Raw genomic sequence first — 22,250 nt, 5'->3', positions numbered from 1 at the left:
CATGCAATTATAAAGATTCAGCAATACTTACATATTAATACATAGTTTGACATTATTGAACCCACATTTTGCATTAAAACATCTTACATTTCATTTTGTTATTTTGATATTTTCTCACCTGTGTCCAGTGAGTCCAAATTTGATGATTTTGAATTTGTCAGATAAACTCAAGGATTAAGTGTCCCTTTATGGATGGAGAAAATTAAATAAACCATTCAAAATAAACCAAGGAACTTAATTGAAATCCATCCAAAAATATTATCTGACTATTGCACTGATTGCAAGAGGTGAAGGATGTATTCAAATGAATTACTCAAGTAAAAGTAGCAATATGCCACTATAAAGATACTGCATTAAGTCCTGCATTCAAGATCTTACTTAAGAAATAACAGAGAAATATTTGCAACAAAATGTACTCATTATGCAGAATTGCATTTGCCAGCATTATATCATTATAAAATTGTATCATCATTATTTTTGATGCAGTAACATGTAAACAGGAATTTTAATGTATTATTATAGCGAATTTTCATATTGGGTAGCTTATCATACAACAACGCATCATATTTTATGAACTGATCGTATGATAATTAACTTAGCCATTAAATAAGTTTAGTAAAACAGAAGTATAAAGTAGCATAATTTGAAAATACTCAAGTAAAGTACCTCAGAATTGCAGTTACACTGAGCATACTGAAAAATGCATTGCCACAAAGCTGAAAACAGGCTGTTTTTCTTTGCTTGTGAAAGGTTGATACTTTGGAGATACATGGTTTTCACAGCCCAGTGATAATCTTAAACATGTTAAAGAGTATCATGAATCTACACAAATTATAGAGACAATTTTCTGACTGCTTGTGAGGCTGTAAAGCGGCGCAATATCATGGTTACAAATGAACACAAGTTAATTTGATTGCTGGGATTGGCAGAGTGTGATTCTGCTCAGCCGTGACCCATCATTCTTTACCAAAAATGGTCTTAGCTTGACACCATACAATGTAAAAGATAATATCATTATTGTTATTGCATTGTTGCTGCCTACGTTGGCCCAGTTGGTGTTTATTTTCCTAACGCTCCATGTCCACAGACGATGGCAGTGATCCATCCTGACAGCCAGAGGCTGAGCGACAGATTCCACACAAGAGGGAACCCCAAGGTAATCATTTGCATTTGTTTTTTATTGCAATCATTAGGGCTCCCCTGCCGGGCCTCAGCGCAAGTCTGTGTGACAGACCCCATGTTTTATCTGAGAGTCAGGGGAGGTATGTTGCTGGGAGCAAGTCGAAGTGTACAGTATGCTGCACTGATAAAGAAAACAGGCTGGCTACCATGCATCACAGAGACACTGACATCTGTGGTCCCTACTTGAGCTTTGCAGTGTTGGACTAGTGCAGAAATTTCGATGTCTGCATGTGACTGAAAATGCAGAGGATTTTAATTATTATGCTACCTTGTATTGCCAATTTCCTCTGTCAGGACTTTACAAGACCTGAAATTATTTTAATTTGTATCATCGAAGGCTGGTACACAACATAGCAGTGATTGCCGACAGCAAGAAACCACACCAAGAGAGGAAAACTATGGGGAACAAAAGACAGAGGAACCCTTGATCAAGCTGGGCTGTGTCATGACCTCTCCTGTCCCCCAATGGAGGCCCAGGGAGATCACAAGTGGTGCTTGAATGGTGAACTCCATGGCTGTGCATCAGAATCCAAAGATCACCCCAAGCTCCTACTTTCCTTTAATTATCTTGAGGTCTTCAGGGGAATGGGGCTGTGTGCAAAAGACCCTCTTATTCAGCTTCATCTGGAGAAACTAAAATGTGAAATTACCTTAATAGTTACGCAGCTGCCACTCTCTAGTGTGAACTAAAAAATGCACTATTCACAAAGTCCTCACAGCTGGCCACAGTGACAGAAACTGTTCTGAGTTAGTTATTGCTGCTCTCTTTGACATCTGGTCACTCTGTGCCCTTTCAGTTTCTTCAAACTGCATTACATACACTTTCCAGTGCTTCACATGCAACCGATACTAATTATATACAGCCAAGTCTCGGTGGAAATAGCCTTTAAGTGTTTTGTGAGATTGAGGGTTCATCAACACTTTTTCTTGACTTGTAGCTTGCTTAGAATTACACCATTGCCAAAATGCTTTCTAATATATTGGTCTGTACAACATATTCATTATAATGATGCCCTGAATGAATGCACAGTGTCACTAATATGCACTGTGCTTGTCACAGTGCATGCAGGATCATTAAGCTTTGATGAAACAATAGCAGGGCCCAAGGTGAGGAGGATGAAGCCTCCCACGCCGAGGCCAAACTAGACTTACCACTACAGAATATTACATTCATTCAGCTCATTACAGAGGAAACTAGTGCTTTTCTGACTCCCTTGCTTACTTGTGGGTCCCTGCTAGCACCCACACACACACACCTCTAATAGATGCCTGGGTCTCTCTAGTCTTTTTGTCTGTGTCCTCCTTATCTGTGCTCCCATGGAGGAAGTCTGCCCCTTCTTGCCATTGCCGCTGCTTCTCAATCAACGTAGCTCCAGCCTCCAAGACTCATTCCAATTTGATGCCGTCCCCCCTGATACCAGAGCAATTACCCTGTTCTGGCCATCTACATCCCTTGCTACATTGTATGCCACCAGGTTGTCACTGCGCCACTGCATTAAAGGACCAATGTTTAGGATTTAGGGGGGGTCTACTGGCAGAAATAGAATATAATATTCATAATTGTTTTCATATGTGTGAAATCACCTGAAAATAAGAATTGTTGCTCTTCTGTTAGCTTACAATGAGCCTTCCATAAATAAGGAGCAGATTCCCCTCCACAGAGCCTGTCATGTTGCACCACCATGTTTTTACAGTGGCCCAGAATGGGCAAACTGAACACTGTGTTTGTGTTTTTATGTTACCTAGAACCCCACTGTAGGTTCTCATACATGTTTGGGAAAGGAGGGGTAAGGGGTATTAAGTTTGTTGCAATCTTCAATCTCACCACTACAGCAAATAAATCATACACACTGATCCTTTAAAGGAGGAATGGCTGTGAATGAGTAATGGTAAGGATATATGTAACAAATGGATGTGTTACATCTCATGGTACAAATCCTGTATGCACTGTATTGATTGTGTGATTGTGTGATTTATACTGTTGATCCTACAGTGAAGTCAACTTTTAAGGAAAATACTGCTTTGGCCTAGCTGCTTGGAGCTAAAAAAAATGTGTAGTTTAAATAGAGGCAACCCAGGAGCTAAACTGAACTACAAACTATTTCATGCAGTGCATCACTGGACCAAGTCTGAAGGGAAAAGTTTTGATAGATGTTCTGAATGACAACTCTCAAAGGCCAGACAAGCAGCTTACCATCACAGAGATAAGAGCGATAATTGTTCAAATGGGGATTATAGCGCCATCTCTTCACTGTCCCTTCAGTCATATTTATGGTGTTTGTAACAGCATAGGGGCTTAAGGAATAAAACACCACTAAATGTGTGGCTGTGACAATGCCTAACAGGTCATAAAAAACTCTAAAGGCTTCCAAATGAAAAAGACAAGAATGCAGGTCTTGAATGAAGGTGAGATTTTCAAGTTTTTTGTTATTGCTCCACTCATCGTGAGGTCAGGGCCAGCCCACTCTGGTGATCTTGTAAACCCATCACATATCTCAGTGCTGATTTGACTTCATTGTGTTAACAAAGAAATGTAGGCAGAAACTAAACTAAATATGTGAGGGATGAAGGTTATCATTTATTGCGCATAAAGGTCTCAATGAAAAATTGCTCTTTGCATTCATCTGAAGCATATTTGATAAAGTCTGCCCTTGGCGACCAATCAAAAACAAGCATGGTCAACCTTTTACCATTATAGTGTTACACTTGTGTGGTCACACAAAGTGAGAGAAGTTACTTTGTGAAGAATGAAAAGAGAAATCAAACCCTGACTACTTTCTCAATTCAGACCATCTGGTGAATTGCTGTGGGAAGTTATTGGATTGTTGGCTGTTGGAAAGTTAGAATAATTGGTTTATGCAGCCTGCACTTTTCCCAATGTTGGAAAGGTGTGGGTGAAAGTTTTTTTCAGATGCTGTGCAACTATCTGACACATTTTTAATGAAGCATAAAGCTCTCTTTATCTACAGAAGTTATCAAGATCTACTTTAAGGTAACCTCCAAGGGATTCGTCAAAGATTGATAAGCGATTCCTTGAAAGACTCTGGTTGTTCAGGTTTTTTCTCAACATGAGTAGATAAATGACTGATAACTGACTGAAAATATTGTCAGTGGGCCCTAGCTCATCTCTTTGGCAGTGGTCACTACAGAGGTCTTCACAGTGGGAAGATGCCATGGGTGGACAAGATGTGTGCTGAAGTAATGAGGGCTATGGATATCAAGGTGTCATGGCTGATACATCCCTCAAATGGCACTGAGATTTCAGGAACAGTGACATTGGACCTGGAGGCATGGGTGGTGGTCTCTGTCTTTGAAGAAAGGCCCTGAGGAAATGTTCTAGATATCAAAGATCACATAGCCTCTTTGGAAATGTAGGGAAACTCTAAAGGAGGACCAATAGTGTGGCTTTCATTCTGGTCAAAAAAGGCCTGTATTCCCCAAGGGATCCTGGGAAGGCATTGGGGAATTGGGGTTGCTGCTGACGCTGCAAGTTATTCACTCTTTCCAAGCATGAGTGTGGCCCTCAGAGAGTGACAGATACAGCATGTCAGTGTTCTTGGTTGTTCAAGGTTCATCAAGAGGCACATTGTCCTGCTGAGAGTTTGTTATATTCATGGACAGAGATCTGGAGAGCAATCAGGCCTCTGCTGTGCCTTGATATCTGGGCAGTACATCTTCAGAGAATTACACTCTTTTACGTCATTCAGTGCAGTTTTCTGCTCAATGTGTTGTTGTCAGGATCTGAATCTGAAGAAAAACATGGCCTGTCCCACTCAGATGAGGAGTGAACAGCTGTCTCAAGTGGAAAAGTTCATGTGTCTTTGAGTCATTGTCATCTCTGAAGGTAAAAATATGAGATTTACTACATCTTCAATTGTTTGGTGCAGTGGCACTAGTGATTTAATTTCAGAGTGGTGATAAATTGAGCTGTGCAAGAAAGAAAAAGCTCTTGATTTAACAGTCAATTCTTGTCTGACTAACGTTATATTTAGGGATGAAAAGAGTAGTGCTGATGATGTTGTTCCTCTGCTGGGTAAGTTTTGCTGACAGAGTGACAAGCTCTGCCATCCAGGACGATTTCAGTCAGAGTGACTGTATTCTGCTACTGCATATTGAAGGGAGATTGTTGGGAATGCTTAGGGCTCTTGGGTGCCTCTTGCTGGAGGTGTTATGAGATTAAAAGCAAGGAGATGATGTATGAATGACTGTGGATTGCACAGAGCCCAGTGCAGATTTCATATCACTTCAGGTCCTCTTTGCACTTGTAGCCTAACATTTACAGAATTGATCTTAAAATGCGTTTAATTAAGCACAAGTTATTAAATGGCCTTGATCCAAGCTGCATTACCAATCTTTTAACACCACTTAACATTGTGAGGCCACCCGGGTGCTTAGATGGAAGGCTCCTATCCAACTCCAATCAAAAATCAATTGGAAAATATACATTTTTACATGGGAATAGTGTTCTCTTTTTTGTCACTGCTGCAACTTGACAGCATTATATCTCATTTTTCATTTACATTTTTTAGAGTTGTTTCTTATTGGTGTTAGGATGAACATACAATGTTTTGTGTACCATACAGTATTTTTGAGTTTTCTTCAACTCAGTATGTCATAACTCATAAGGAAGAAGGGTTAATTACATTTTTTGACCTAAACTTTCTCTCTTTCTATTCAAACATGGATATCACTGCCTTTCAACCCACACAGGCCAGAGCGAGTGTCCTCAGTCTCCCCCCTGTGTGTTCATCTTGAACATAATTAATCAGGAAGGCAGAAAGCGAAAGATAAATCAACATTAGTCAAAAATCACTCCTGACCTTTCTCAGTTGCACAATAAGCCCCCCTTTCTGGTTTTCACTAAATCAGCTCTAATTGAGACCACAGTCCAAAAGTTTCTCCCCACACATAACGGACCCTATTGACAAAACGTCTCATCCTCCACTACCTCCCCCGTGTACACCTCTTTTGCATTTAACTTTCTATTTTTGAGAGATCAAAGGAAAAATGACTTTGGCATGCTGAAAGTCTAGACTCCAGACTTTGAGGGTGTTTCACAAGTTTGATGGGAGGTGTTTTTTTTTGGGGTTTTTTTGTTGCTAAAAACAGTAGGTTAAGCCACAGCTGAGCAGTGGTGAGAGATTTTTTTTCCTCCTTGTAATTACTTTTAATTACTAATTTACTAATGACTTAATATCATATTTTCACCTCTTTCTAGAAAAATTTAATTATTTCTGTAATGACTGAAAGATCACATGGACAGGGAACACTTCTATTTTCCTATTTATTTTTTGCTATTAGATGTCCTCTCCTAGATTGATGTTGATTGTTTACTATTCATATTTCGCTTCAATGAGAGTCAAAGGCAAAGCGCTTTAGCAAAGTCTAGTCTAGTCGACACTCCCAGTAGATAGACAGGGAGTTTAATAACGTAAGATCAGACAATAAGTCTCAATAAACACGTCTGAATAATAACTAATTCCCTGGAAATGTCAGGACAATAAGGCAGCAGCTGTTTGAAAAGGCTGGCTAAGTAGGAACATGTCATCCTGAGGGATTATATGGAAGGCCTTAATATAAAGTATAGTGGAGGAACTGTGACTAACAACATGCTGCCTGTATTTTACATATACTTGTAAGGCGACATGTAATACTGACAGTGTACTGCAGATATGAAGGATACAAACAATTCTAATACTGTAAACAGTTACAGTGCACTGACAACAACATTTGGGAGAGAAACAGTACGTCTCAACTTGTCAAATGTCCCACAGAGTTCTTCATATTATATTTAGCTTCAAATCCTGAGCGAACATCATCGTCTGTCTCCTCGCACTGGAAACAAGAAACAAGAAAGAGAAATTTGTCCTGCCCCGTAATGTGGAATGTCAGTCTGACTTTGCGCTGTGCAGATCCATTGAAAATGAATAGTAAATGATAGAAAATGTGACTTTGACAGTAATCCAGAATGATTTCCTGAGGATCAGGATGCATTTATGGCTTGGAAATCACAGCGCCGCATGAATATAAGACTCAATCAAATGGAAAAGTTTAGACAGGCATTGTTGAAACTGTTTTTAGCGTACAAAATCTCCTATTAATTATAACTGAGCAGCTGAAAGGTGTTGGTTTGGCAAGCATCATGACTTTTTGTTGAATTTCACAAATTCTGCCTGAGTGAGTTGACTAAACATTTTTACCAACAATGAGCTCAAGCTGGCTATCAACAATCTTCTTATTAGTATTTGCATGTAAGCAGTGAAATCATTTTAATGAACATTGTTTTGAATCTATGCTGGTGGTTTTTTAAAGGAATAGCTCACCATTTTGTGGTGTTTTAACATTCGTCCTGTCTGTTTCTTCTGTCTGTCCTCAGAATCAGCACCTATCACTGCTTTCTCTTCTGCGAAGAGCATTTTGTTTTTATCTGCTCACCTCCGCAGGTTGATAGTGGGTCAGCAGCTTCGCTGTGCGCACAACAGGACACTGAGATTTTGTTTCAATAAAATAAGAAAACACTGACAGCAGCCTGGCAGAGTAAAATAAAACTAAATTCTGTATAAATGCGCCTGGGGATGTATAGATTTTAGTTGGTTTTGGACTGTTTAAAGTGAAGAAACACACAATTTTATGTGTCATTCATTTGCTATTATGTTTAGGAGCTCCTCTAAACTTTTAGCTGAGGGCTGCAGAAGGCTAACTGCCTGCTGGCTGTAGTTTTATATTTAACAGATATGAGAGTGGTATCAGTCTTCTCATCTGTCTCTGCCAGAGAGCCAGTAAGCGTATTTCCCTAAAGTGTCAAATGATTCCTTCAGTGTTGTTGAAGACAACAAATAAATGCAATGATTAAATGGTGACAACAAGGACCATGTATAGACCCAAAGCACGCTGTCAGAAACTCCGCTCCCGTCCTTTAAGGAATGAAAAATGCACATTCTGTGGTTTTGTCTCCAGCCTGCAGTAGACTTTACCCATCGCTGCTATTATGATTCATCGGGGGAAATCAATCAGGAAAGCGTAATCGCCCCTTTGAAGAGTACAAGTCACACACACTGATGCGCTGTGCCTCTATCGCCACCATTGTAATGTTTTACCACAGAGGTGTCCTCATCAACATATTGAATAACAGGTGTTGTTTGTAATGGATTAATTACAATTCTCTGCGGAGAGGTGGGAAATTGCGAGGCAAAACTGAATTATCATAATTAAGCCATCATTTTTCAATCGATATGAAAAGAGCGAAATGCAGAATTTGTTGCTCAGATGCACTTGAAGTGGCGATAGCTCAGTGCTGACTAGTGCACATGAGTGTTATGAAAGCTGTGAAGATGCACCTCTGTTTTCATGCAAATCGCTGGCCAGTGACAGGGAGGCATCTGGAAATTACAGAATCTTTTTTTCCTTCATTTCTACTTTTACATTCTGCTTTTTTTCTATTTATCTAATTTCATAGATTTATTTAAAATATTTTCATTTGTGCCTTGTCATGCATTTCAGAGGGCAGTGCTGTGTTGTATAATGAAGCTGAACCTTGAACCTTGACGCCCATAGCCACTGTGTAAAATGCTCCTAGTTTGACTTAATTGTTTTTTTTTTTCAGTCTTAACTATTTTTAGTATGAAAATCCATCTTTTTGTGACTGTTCCTCTTCTGCAACTCAGCAAAGAAAAATAATTGTTCTCTGATGAAACCCAAAGAGAAGTTTTGGCATCAGAAACTTTGGAAGGCACTGATGTGATCTGACTAAGTCATTTAATGGCTCATCACTTACACTGAAATCACTGCAGGTCCAAGTCCTCCAAACATCAACATCAAAATGAGCTCACATTTACATTAAAGTGTTTTCTGATATAATGGCCCTGTAAGCAGGATGATCATCAGTCATTTGTCTTTCAAAATTTCATAAATCACCGTTGAAAAATAAATCTATTTCATGGTCTGACAATATTATGGTTGAGGTTTGGTAAAGTTCAGGCCTGCAACTAATTATTTTCATTACAGATTCAATTGTCCTTTATTTTTTAACACTTGTTTTGTCCAACCAACAGTTTAAAAACCCACCAATAATGTAAATTCTCACATTTGAGAACCTGAAACCATCAGATTAAAATTTATGTAATTGACCATCCAATAATCAAAACCGTTGCAGATTAATATTCTTGTGATCAGCTAGTTGATTAATTTTTGCAGCTCTAGTTAGATTTAGACACAAAAATGACTTGATTAGCTTACGAGACACATTGTAGTTTTGGGTTACAGTGACTACTTTGTTAAGATTAGAGGACCTTCTTCATCATGGTGACAATTATAAACACATGGTTAAGGTTAGGTGATCAATCATGACTGTGCTTTAAAGGGGTTATTTGTAAATTTGCTCTGCCTCTGAACCTGGTTTGACTCCGGCAGCGGGTGGTGATGATTGTTGCTGGATAACAGCTTCAGCCATCGTTGCGTTTACAAGACAAGGTTGTAATACGTCCTCTGAGCAGCTCTACATCTCCAGGGCAGACTGGAGGCTACAGTGAGTCATTATCAATGCTGACTTCAGTAGAAGGAAAGACGTGATAGACATAAGAGATAACATTAGTGTTTGTTTTCCACTGCTGGAGACAGCTCTCAGTGAGTAAAGGATGAAGATTGATGCTGAACTTGCTGTTCTACCCTGATAAGTAAAACGCTGTTAATATCAAAACTGGCTGTAGCAATAGAAAAAATTACAAATAACTCCATGAAAAAAAAAAAAAAAAAAAAAATCATTCATCCCGACCTAACTATGCAGGCTTTCTTGCTCCGTAACATTGTCACCTTACTTCCTCCTTTCCTGCAGTCGTGTTCACTACGGCCACTAGAGGGCCTGGGGATTTTGAGGAACAGCTGCAGTCTCACCAATAATATTTTCATTACACATATTTGAGTACAGTGTTAAAACAGACTTGAAAACATAGTTCTCAAACTTCTTTGCAATAAAAAAAGTGAAAAAAAAGACACTGACATTTTGCACCTGCTGATGTGTTGATTCCCTATATATTATATTTCAGCTAAATGAACCTGACACCCAGACAGTCGTTGTATCCTATGGGAGCTCTCTGCACAATAGGTGCTTCAGCACCAATCTCCCAGTTTTTACAACAACTTGGAGCTGTTTAAAACACTTCAAACACCTCCAAGCTCACACTCAACTTCATGAATATCCATATCTTTCATTCACTTGAGTGAAAGCTAATGCTTCATCTCCACGTGGATCTGCAGCAGCTAATCAGAACAAGATCAGGCGGGGCTCAGCATCTCATTAGTACTATAGCTGTGTTTACATGCAATAATCACATTATTGTCCTTACTCTGATTAGGTGAATAAACCCATTATGTTGTTTACAAGCATTGTGTGAAAGTAGCATGTTCATAATTCCATTTTAATCCAATCTAGCATGTTGTAATTGATTCAACACAATAATAATCTACCTGCCATGGGAGTGATGTCAGCTGAGATAGCCACCTATTCAGCTATTCTAAGTATTCAACACAATTTTTCTTTTTTTTTGAGGAGATGTTAAAATGAACAAAAATAATATTACACAGTTCATACATGTACCGTCAGTGTCCCTGGTTTGAGGCCTGCAGGGACCTTTGTTTTCAATAATGCACACAAGAAATAAAAGTGGGTTAATAAAACCAATGGGCTAATGCAAGTGAAAAACAATTAAACAGAAAAAAGGAAATTACAAATAAAAGAGATAAGAGCCATAACATTCTATCAAAAAGTCAGACGAACACTTTCCACAACTTTTAATTTATGATTTTAAAGTATTAAAAGGGCCATTTGGCTGATTTTCCATATGAAGATATTTGACTCTGTTTTATTATTTTTTATGCTCTCTCTAAAGTCTGAGAACACTGGGCTTCAGGTTTTCAAAAATTTAACAGAAAAAAGTTCAAGGACGATCTAATCAAAGATATTATCAAGTTGCATGGGGAGGTGTAGGATTTTGCCACTTAACCAGTAGAGAAGGGAAGAAAACTCTACTTGGATTTTGACTGTTGTCTTTTAACCTGTCTCTGACCTTAGGGCCGTAGCACAATAGTAAAACGGTGAAATAGCCTTCCGAGAGACTCTGGTTTTAATTTTTGGATTAACAAAAAAAAATTCTTGTGCCTTACTTTATCTAAAATTGAATGTGATTTTCACACATTTTTCTTAAAGTTTCATCTTGTCGTCCACAATCCAGGTAATTCAAAATTGACAGTAGCCCTCAATTGTATTTCACAAGGCCTTTTTTAATTGAATTTATCAAGGTAGCTTCCCAAAACTTTGCAAACTGACCCACATTAAACAAACACAATATACTGTAAACTGCAATGTGGGAATAAATAAAACATGAAATTAGCAGTAGATCTTATTCTGCAGTTCTGTGATTTTTCAATCTCAAACTGTAACACTCAGACACACACACACACACCCACACACACACACACACACACATTCCCAGACCTAAAACATAAATGTTACATAACAGAAAATGAATGCATTATAAAACTCTGAGGCAAAAACTCTCTAGAGTGAGCCAGAGATTTGTCTGATATAATGTATCAGGAGACATATTACCTCAGGGACCGTCGCCCTACCAGGCCAGCCATGATAAATAATGCAACAAAAATACATCATCATGATGTTTCTCTTTATCCAACATGTGTAGCTGTCAACTTTGATCAATAAGAACGCACTAAAGGCGATGGTATATAAACACAGTCCTTTTTATGTTTATGCATGCTGTTGAACCCAGAAACACTGCAAATAAGACATTTAGATGCAAAATATTTCTGCTCTTAAGGCTCAAAAAATCTTTAAGGTTGACCAGGGGCACATTGTTCAGGCGGGAATATTGTTATTGGGACAGGAATATCAAGAGAGAGAAGAGGTTCAACAGTCGTTATTGCACAATGATGTCCTCCAAGGTTTTTCCAAGAAAATGGTTCCAGCGAGGCTTTCAAAATATCAATTTAGCTGAAGTATGCTCCACATTCACTGTATGTCCACTCTCAGCACTGCCTTATACCCGCAACACTGACAATGTAATAAGGTGGAAATTTGAAATTCAAATTTCTTTTCTCTCATCTCTCATCACAACGGTGTACTGATCTAAGGACCCTCCCATCAATTTTGACTGTCAGATCAAAAAGGTCTTCATTTGCATCGGCTCATATGAATTTTCATCTCGCATATGGAGTTTTCATTGTCGGTGAACATGATGAGATGTTTGAATAATTATAATAATTTGGTGTTACTGTAAAGCATCCTTGTGCTTTATACACTGCCTGAAATGTTGCCTCAGTTAAAAACTGACCCCCAAACATAAGAAACATCAGTTTGTAACATGTCTGCTTTGGTAGTTAGTTTGGTGTAATAGCAATGTTTTATGAGCATTTACATAATTTGTCACCTTCATCAAAAGAGGAAAGGAAGGACGACCTTATACATACACATATACACATATACACATCAGCTTTGATACCTGCTTTTAACCTCTACATGTGCATCATGGCTGGTGTTCTACAATGGTTATGTAGGTCCTAATAACCACTATTGAAAAGTAAGGTCAGTAACTCCTAGTGCTTTTCTGCATCTACTATGTAGCCACTGCTGTTTTCAACAATACTGCAACCTCCTCCAGTGTCCCCATGGTGTCTGGTCACAAAGAAAATATTCAGTTTTCGGCCCTAATCTGGCCCTGGTGGATATAATCCTCCAGACAAAACATAGATCAAGAATGTGCATAATGATGCCTCGGTCACTGCTGTTGTCGTCTACGCGTATGCATTGATCAAAAGCAAGTATATCAGTTTTCCTTAACCTCAGAAGAAAAGAAAAATTTTTTTTTTTTTTAAATAATTGATTTTGCAAATATATTTTTTCTCTTTACACATGCAGCAGACAGGTCTGTGAGATCCCAAACAATAAGTGAGTTACCATCCACTTGTTTTTATGTGCATTTTCAATCTGGGCATAAAAGAACAGTGAAAAAAGGAGAATTGATAAAAAATCAAAATACTGCAAAAATAGTTTTTACACTTGTATGAGGAGGAAAAGTTGGTGAGTTGAGGTGAATTGATTAAAAACAAAGTATGACAGGTGAAAAGGAAATCACGTACTACATCATGACATACATGCAGTATGTGAGGAGAGTGTAATGCTCCTCAGAGGAACGAAATGCCATATTTCCGTTGCATTGTGGTTTTTTTTGTAATGTTCAACAGTATTGGATGGAAACACGTTTTAATTTACTTCTTTTGTAGATTTTCTTAAAATTCTTTTTAAAGTTTGGGCTGAATTTGGACGGAAACTTGTCCGTTGTCAATAAAACAGAAGGACAAAGGGATGTTCATTTTACTGACAGTACCAGCTTTCACAAAACAGGAAAACCTTGAATTCAGAGCAGTGCATTTGCCTGTAAAAACCTGAATGCAAGTTGAAACACCTCAGATCAGTTTGAAATACCTCGGTGTCTTCTGATATCAATAATTCTCTCAGTTAAAACAAGAACTTTTCAGCTAGCGTTAGCTTCTCAAATCGCCGCAGCCTGCTTGCTGCTGCTGTATAATATTTTCTGAAACGGGCACGTGTGATTAGCATCAGTGAGCTCAGCACTACTCTCTGAATTACAATCCTGCTGCCATTAATAAAGACCAGAGAGAAAGATGAAACCAAAGACTCCACTGTACTCCTCATGTGGTGCGGCTCCAGAGATCCTTGGTGCCCAAGGCTCCGAGGACTTTCTCTGAGGCATCTTTTTGATGTAAAAGTCAAGGAGTGCTCTCTGTATTCCACAGGCAGCCGAGCCCCTGCCTGACCAGGCTGTAATAGCCTATGATCAGAGATCTATTACTCACTTCTTCGAAATGGGCTCAGGGAGCACAGTCATTTGCCATTTTAAATTGATCTGTACTTTTGGTTTCTAGTCCGAGGAGACAACATCTCTCAATTTCAATTTCCATTGCCAATATATTACTATCAATACATTATTAGAGTCATTTCAGAGGTTATATCTGTAGACTCTGATTTGCATAAGTGTATGCATTTCATTATAGCACAGGGCTGGGCAAAGGTTTTAAATGCAGAATACAGAATTGTGCAATGTGTCAGAGAGGACCGTGGGATAGTGTTGAACTTCCTCTGGGCGAGCTCTCTCCCCGTTGTGTCCCTTCCTGCCCAAACATTTTAGCATCATCCACCGTGGGCTGGGACAGAGAAGCACAGAGGAAGAGTTGGAATACATTTGGCTGAGGTAACAAATTAGATTAGTCTATTTATCTACTAGCTGCCCTCTCCTCTTGCTTTACCTTCTCTCTTTTCTCAGCAGGAGGCCACAGTTGTGTCACTCCTGTCTCCTCTCCTGTTTCCCCTTCAGACAAATCTGTCCGTGCTGATCAGCCTCACTGCTGCTCAACGCAAGACAGAGGAGATATAAGGAATCAGAGAAGGGGAGATTAGCATCTTGTGGCCGGATCATGAATATATTCAACGCGCGGCGAAAAAGACTGCGACCCAGCTGTTATAGGAACATTTCATATTACCATCATCCACATGTGAAGCAATAATTGTGTGAATGAAAGCAATGCATATTATAGTTTCATTTCCCCTCTCCTTTTTTCTGCACCGGCAGCTGTGGACTTTTATTTGACTGAGCTAAAAACCGCTGCAATAATCCAACATTTTGTTGCACAAAGGTAATGTTCTCATTCTGGCTGAGCTCTGTCAATATTCCCTCACAACTGTTGTTATAATGCACAATAACTGAGTAGCAGGTGTGTACTACAATAAAACCTCATTTTCCTTTTAATCCACACTGAACAGGAATGCTCATGGAGGCACATGTCCAAAAAGTCTTGGAAACTGTATTACTGTTTAGTAGGCAGTCCCAGGGTTATGTTAAAGTAATAGGACTGTATCATATACTTGGATATGATCATGCAGGGAATATTCACTACAAGAAAATAAACTTTTTTTAATTCATATTTCACACCCCTTTATAAAAGCTGTGGAGCCACTCCAGTAATTCAAGCTCCATAAAAGCATGAAAATGCAAATTTTCATACCTGTACCTCACACGATCATTACAGTAAAGTGTGTATGATGTTGTGAACATGTCATGACAACACTAAGGCAAAACCTGGAGCCATGCCAAACGTGTCTTCCTCAAGTGCAACACGGCCTGGACAGTAGTTTTATTTATCTCTGACTTTATACTCCGCTCACAGGCGTCTCCATTGCACTTAAAAGGTCCTGTGGCTGTGCATCAACAGAACGGCTTAATTTGAGTAAACAAGTCACTTCAAAGGCACAAAGGTGTCGCAGTAAATCCAAATTAATTAATTTCGTTATCTGTTAATTGCATTGTGTGTCATTAGAGATGGTTAGAGTGAATTATGGCTCGTTCCTCCATTTACCCACTGACATGCTAGGTGGCATTGTATTCATGCAAATAAAATGATTAGTGTTGAATTCTTTGATATGGAAGAGGAGCTCATTAAACACCACTCCAGCATGTGTGTGCCCTCTTATGGAAAATGTATTGCTTATTATCCATACTACTGATGTAAACAATAAATAATATAATAAAAGACTGAAATGTAAAGTGCTTGTTCTTGGTAATAATAAGCTGTAGATTATTAATAGTTCATTATCATTCATTGTTCATTGAGTGTGAATGAATCAATGAATGCCAAACACACAACTATAAATATTCCTATATGAAATGATATCAATAAATAGCTTCTGTATGTGACTCCAAATAGCCTGCAGTCCTGGCCCGACTATAAGACACCAGGCGCCTCACCCTTCCTACGAGGGAGCAAGAGACCCAGACTACAAATGACACAGCTGTCATTGGTGCTTTGTGTCACTTTTTGGTCATCCTGCTTCTTTGCGATTGTTTTCCATATATTTGTGGTTTTTGCATCTCCTTTTACTCTTTTTGTGTCCCTTTTTCTATCTTTCAGTCGGATCGGGTTACATCTCTTTGTGGTCATTTTGCCGTAGTTTTTTTGCGTCCGTGTGTGGTCTTTATGAATCTTTGTGGCTTTTTCCTAGTCACTTTGTATGTTTTTATATTTGTTTTAGCTCTCTTTGTAGTCATTATTTGCATCATTTTGTGGTCGTATTTAATCTCTTGGTGGTTGTTCTGCATTTCTTTGTAGTTGTTTTTTGTGTCTTTGATGTTGTCTTGTGTCTCTTTGTAGTTTTGTCTTTTTGTAGTCATTTTGCCTCACGTTATGATCATTTCCTGCTTCTTTCACTTTGTATATCTTTGTAGTCAAATGTTAACGGTCACTTCGTATGGAGGCACTGGTCCAGGGGCCCTCTGTGTGTACCCAATAGGCCTCTTCAGTAATCCATCCATGATGCTAACAAGCCAACTACCTATCAACCTTCTGATTCTGGTCGGGGGCTAGATAACCAGATTCCAGGGAGGTGTCTGTGCCACCCCCTGGACACCCCTCAGGCCCTTGTCATGGTGTCAGTACATTATGATGTGTATAGTTTGTGGTGTATCCATGCCACTTCCCCCTCAGGATCCCACCACACAGCAAGAGATGGAAACTGGAGAGATAAGGTCTTATCTCGCATTATACAAGAAGACAACTTGTAGAAAACCTTATCAGTGCTCCAGTATGTGTATCACAATAGGTTGAGCTACAGTTCTGGGGTGTGTTAAGTCTAAGTGAAATATGGCTACAATTATCTAGTTGCCTGATATTAGAATTGGCAGCAAGATAGTTAATGGGGCCAGCACGGCTGAATGATGTTGTAGTAGTAAAGCCTTTGTGTGACATCCAATGACTGTCACTGCTTCTGTTGACCTAATTCAATTTTCTTTTCAATTACCTGTAGTATATTACCATCGCAGCCATTGGTATAGTGGTATAAATCACCCAACCGGACCCTGTGGCTACAGCAGACAGGCACCCCACTGGGTGATGTAGAGCTGTGTCCTGACTGGCCCCTGTCTCCCTTAAATATATTTCAGATTAAAGAAAAGAACACAAAACACTCACGACCCACATTTCAGCAGCCAGACTCTGCCGCTGGGCCCCTTCAGGAACGTAATGTATAATTACAGTGACTCAAGGTTAGACACAGACAAAACTGATAGCTGAGAACAAAGCTCAATGCTTTCTGTGATCTGAGGATTATATTTGGGGATGAGTAATTAAAAAGGCCTGGGTGCATTGTACTCCCAGTCTTGCATCTGTGTTTCAATCTTCACATCTTTTTAGACCTAAGAGTTTCTGACAGGTTCAATGAGGTGAACATTGGTCAACAAGTAGGGGGGCCCATTGACTGGGTTGTGTTACTGGTGTCACCTCAGTGTCCTACTGAGGTGAGAACATTGATTTATTCCAGAGGGAAGAACGGAGAGCAGCTAGGTTTGAAAACACCCTTTAATCAATAAGGGAGGTTTATCCAGTGTGCTTAATGTGAGAGACAAATTAGCCATGTTGGCATATGATGTGGGCACAAACCAAAACTAACACAGTGAGTAGATGCTGAATGAAATGTCACGCACAACTACAGGCTTTTGAAATGTCATGTGCATCAGTGGTGGAGGTGTTTTTAGGTTTTATTGACAGGCCAAGTCAAGGTTAGCAAGCTGAGCTGCTGTGTCTTTTGAGCACTGGTCTGCCACATGAAACCTACTCTACTCTAACTTTATACATTCATTTATTCATTAATACTTTTTTTAGCCATGCTAGTGGCATGGCTAAAAAAAAGTTTATTTGTTGGCCCACCACCTTTAAAACTAACAACTATTAGACTGATTAACATTAGATTCTGTACAGACACTGATTATTCCCAGACGTTGACTCTTAATGACTTTGGTGACCCCCCTGACCTTTACTCTAGCACCAGCATGAGGATGATATTTGTAGTTTTGGGTGAAATGTCTCAACAACTATTGATTGGATTGTAATGAAACTTGGTGTGGACATTGAAGTCCTCCTCTGGATGAATTTTAATAAATTTGCTGCTCCCTTTTATTTGCATTAGCACTATCATTATTTAAGTATTTTAGTTTATTATGCTAACATTTGAGCCTACTAGACATGTCAATATTAGCATTGTGAGCATGTTAGCATAATTACATCCATATTTAGCACAAAACATCACTATGCTTAATGCTGTTACCTTATATCATATCATTCAGACAGAGATTATGAGCTTTCAAGTCAGAAAAAAACTCAGAGCTGTGACTCCAAGTCCAAGATACTGGGGATTTCTGACAGTGATGATATCTCCTCCTACTCCAGAAGTGTCAACAACCTGCAAAGCTACCACTGCTGTCAGTTACATCAAAGTAAAATCTCCAATACAAATGAATAAGCTAATTAAAAAGGAGCTGTATCCAGTTTCACTTACGCAGCTGATTTAGTCTATTTAAATGCTGTTGCTATATGGCTGGTAGCCATCTTGAAATAATGCATGAACACTCCCAAGTTTTCCCTGTTCTTGTCCACAGTGTGAGAATGCAGCAGTTCTGTTGTACTTCAGCTTCTCATCTTTCCAGCCAAGTGTCCAACACTGAAAGAATGATGATCCACAGCAGCACAATACTAAGAAATAAAGGTGTGTAACCTTGCGAATGAGCAAAGAAGCAGAAACAGCGCTGCTTCTGTCTGTGTCTGTGCCTGTGTGTTTTTGAACATGGGGGGTGAGATTCACTTTTCGGGGGGTGCTATAAGCGGCTTTGTAAAGGGTAGTTAATTAAATGAGATGCCTAAGTTGACTTGCCTAAATTGACGGTCTTAATGAGGTTGATAACTGTGTTTGTTTTAATTAAGCTCTATTGTCTCTGACAACATGTAAATAGAGTTATAGCTGATGGAAAACACTAAAAATTGCGTGTGATGTCCTACAACCTTTTGCTTAGAGATTTTCACACCAAAGCAGAGAGGTACATAGTCTGTCATACCTTGATAATAAGCTCTGGGTTAGGGTTAGGGTTATTATTGTAACGTATGAGAGCTACTAGGATTACTGTACAACTAACATCCATTTTTCTGAGATGTCTGTTTGGAAAAAGACCACCCTTAGAAAATGAATGTTTTCCAATTCTTTGCCATGTTTTACAGCAGTAACTACCCACATAGAATATACACTATATGCCCAACCTTTTTCCAGTTTCTGGTAAACAATTGTTACAATGCTTTACTTGTTATTCTGTGAGTGTTTACCAACACAAGCCACAGAGACTTGAACATATGTTGGTGTCTCTGTGTTTGACAAACTGTAAAGTAGTTAGCATCAATTACTGACTAACACTTTACCAGTGTAATTTTATTCATATCCACATTAGCTTTGCCTTAAAGTATCTAAGTAGACAAGTGTGTCTAATGTGAGAGAATTGTGATTCTCATTGCTAGTCTGAGTACAAATTACTATCTACATACTCCCAGCAAGTTAATATGATTTCCATTCTTTAGGCTCTTGAGTCTGTGTGTCAGTATGATGGATGGTCTTGTTTTGCAGAGAAAGTAAATTTGGACATAAATGAACAGTTTTGCTTCACTGTTGTGAAGGAGGAGCGGAAATATAGTTGATATGACTGTTTACACTATGCAACTTAAGCATTCATTTGGAGTCATGTTTGTAGTCACCTAATGGATGTTGGACGTCCAATATTCCCTCTTCTTTTAGCTCTGTTTTGGTTTTGTGGTTGTTTAGCTGCAAAATACTCCACTATGTTCTCTAGCTAGTCTCCAACTGTGTTTGTCTGCTGTTTGGTATTGGGCAGGCAGTATATTGTCAGAGCTAAAAACAACACTAATGGGATTCGGTGAACCGGAACATTAAAGTTGCAGGCCTGAAAATCAAAACAATGAGCTGAAAGACAATAAAGTGCTTTGTGGAGCTGCAGGAAACTGCAGAGCTGGTTATAATTATCTGTGAAGGTTTGTCATGAGTGACCCCTTTCACAAACATGTGGTTATTTAATCCACTGATGATCGCAGCTTTAATTTGAAGTTGAAGTCACACTAAGCTGCAAGGCTGCAACAGTTTCAACAGCAGCTACTGTACATGATGAGAAACAGCGTCATAAACAGCACAACTACTGTCAGAAGGATTGTAATACAGTAGAAGCAATAATTCCCAATAACTAGTGCAACAATATTCTGGGGTGTAACAGCAGCATCCTGCAACATACATGCAAAATTTGGGATCATAATCACTGTATTTTATAATCACTTCATTTGCAGTTTTAGACATAAATAATGAAAATTACTAACATGGAAAAGATCACAGATCATTAAGAGTTTGATTTTTCACTGCATGGGTGTTCACTTTCTCTTCCTTATAACATTGCTAACTTGTATTGATTTGCATGATGAAGTGGCAGGGGAGCAGGGAGAGAAATCCAGTTTAGCTGGATGGAGGACAGAGCTGAGGGGAGGCCTGAAGAGACAATGAACGGCGCTTTATTTGCATTAAGCAAATTGGAGTTTTAGTTATATAAACATTTCTCAGAGGCTGAGCTGCTCCAGAGGCAGAAGTAATCTTATTAGTTTAGTTAAACCTGGCAGAGCTAAATGACCAAAGTTTGTCTCTGCCCCAGTTAGGCCAAGCCCTTTTGAAAAAGACTTTTCTTTTAAGGCCATGCACCATTTGCTGGATATAATTTATTTTTAGACAATAAGTTAAGGACACAGAGTAGCACATTAAAAGTTGCAGTGTGTCTGCTTGTACATGCATAACTATTGAAACTCTGAGTACCAATGAAAATGTGTATATTGCATGTGTATTGAGTATCAGTGTGGAATGTCAAAAATTGCTTAGGGATTCTTGGTCAGTGATGAGATCTTAAAAATCAGGAAACTTTTCTATCTTAAGACTGTATTTTATTCAGGCAGTTTTTTTTTATTAAACAGTTTGAAACATGGTGTTAAATCTTAAGTAAGGTATCAAAAAAGAAGCAGTATTGATGCACAGCCTTAATCCTTTACTTTTTTATATTTGATTGGCCTGAAAGTAGTAGAATTTCAGTATGATATGTGTAAACATACTGCAGTTAGCATGTAAAAAGGCATTTTCAGTTGTACAGTAGAATCAAAAACCTCTATAGATTCCAAAATCCCTTAAATTCTCAGAAAAGTACCAAGCACACACACACACACACACACACGGCCTCAGTGTCCTCCACAGCCCTGGGGTTGGTGTCCCTCTGTGTAATTGTTGATCCCATTTGAGATGCATCTAGGAGGTACAGGGACGGAATCTGAAGGCTGCATTTTTTTTTTTAAAGGTGCCATTAACTTTGTGGTCATATGACAGACAGAAATCAGGTGGAAGTTGTCAGTGACAGTGATTTCAGTGACAGTAGGTATTTAAGTAAATTAACCCAGCCTCTAACAGGATGGTAAAAGGATCAGTAGTTTTCACTAACAATGGATGCCTACTGTTGGGAGAATAAGAGCAGGTTATAAAGTCACAACAAAGCCTCTTAAAGGAGATTGGGCTGTAAAACTGAATTTAGGCCTGATTACTCATGCTTTATGTTTCTGGTTTTCTTGTAAGATAAAACAGGCAGCACCCAAAAGAAATTTAGGAAAAGCAAAAGAAAGAGACCATAAATATTTAATAGTATTGGCTTGTTCTTCCGTGAATTGTGTTTAACCTCGCAGTTGTTTTTGCAGCCGTGTGGCTCGCTGTGGTATGGTGTATTGCTGAAATTTCAGAGTGGGAAGGTTGAGAGCCTGCCAGTGAAACAGTCCATTTCATATTGAACTTCAGCCAGCCTGCATGTCATTGACTGACGATTAAGGAGTGCACCCTGTAGGTGGTTTACTGTCAATCGTCCAATCAGAGCTCCTATCCATGCTGCAGAGATAATGCCTGGCCTATATTTATGTGTCCCACATCCTCAGTGGCTCCTGGTTTCATTACACTTCGTTTGCCTTATATCCATTTGATTAATAGACAGTATCTGAATGTGAGGTGTGCAGTAACAAATAAAGAAGTACAGGCAACATACTGTAGATGGAGTTGTCTGTGTGTGTGTGTGTGTGTGTGGGTATGT

The 22,250-nt window shown here is 39.0% G+C and overlaps 1 protein-coding gene across 1 annotated transcript in view; it reads left to right on the top strand.

The window, feature by feature from the left end:
• cdh19 (cadherin 19, type 2) overlaps positions 1-22,250 on the top strand; it is a 108,879-nt gene that overhangs the window by 45,143 nt on the left and 41,486 nt on the right. Inside the window, exon 2 of the mRNA XM_071484795.1 lies at positions 1,088-1,156. The gene's annotated coding sequence lies outside the window, so the exon portion shown is untranslated. The remainder of the gene's footprint in view (positions 1-1,087; positions 1,157-22,250) is intronic.

The sequence above is a fragment of the Trachinotus anak genome, unplaced genomic scaffold (genome assembly GCF_046630095.1).
Source record: "Trachinotus anak isolate AG129_WGS33_773 ecotype Australia unplaced genomic scaffold, CSIRO_AGI_Tana_v1 ptg000009l, whole genome shotgun sequence".
Lineage (NCBI taxonomy): Eukaryota > Metazoa > Chordata > Actinopteri > Carangiformes > Carangidae > Trachinotus > Trachinotus anak.
This window is presented reverse-complemented; position numbering and strand designations above follow the sequence as displayed.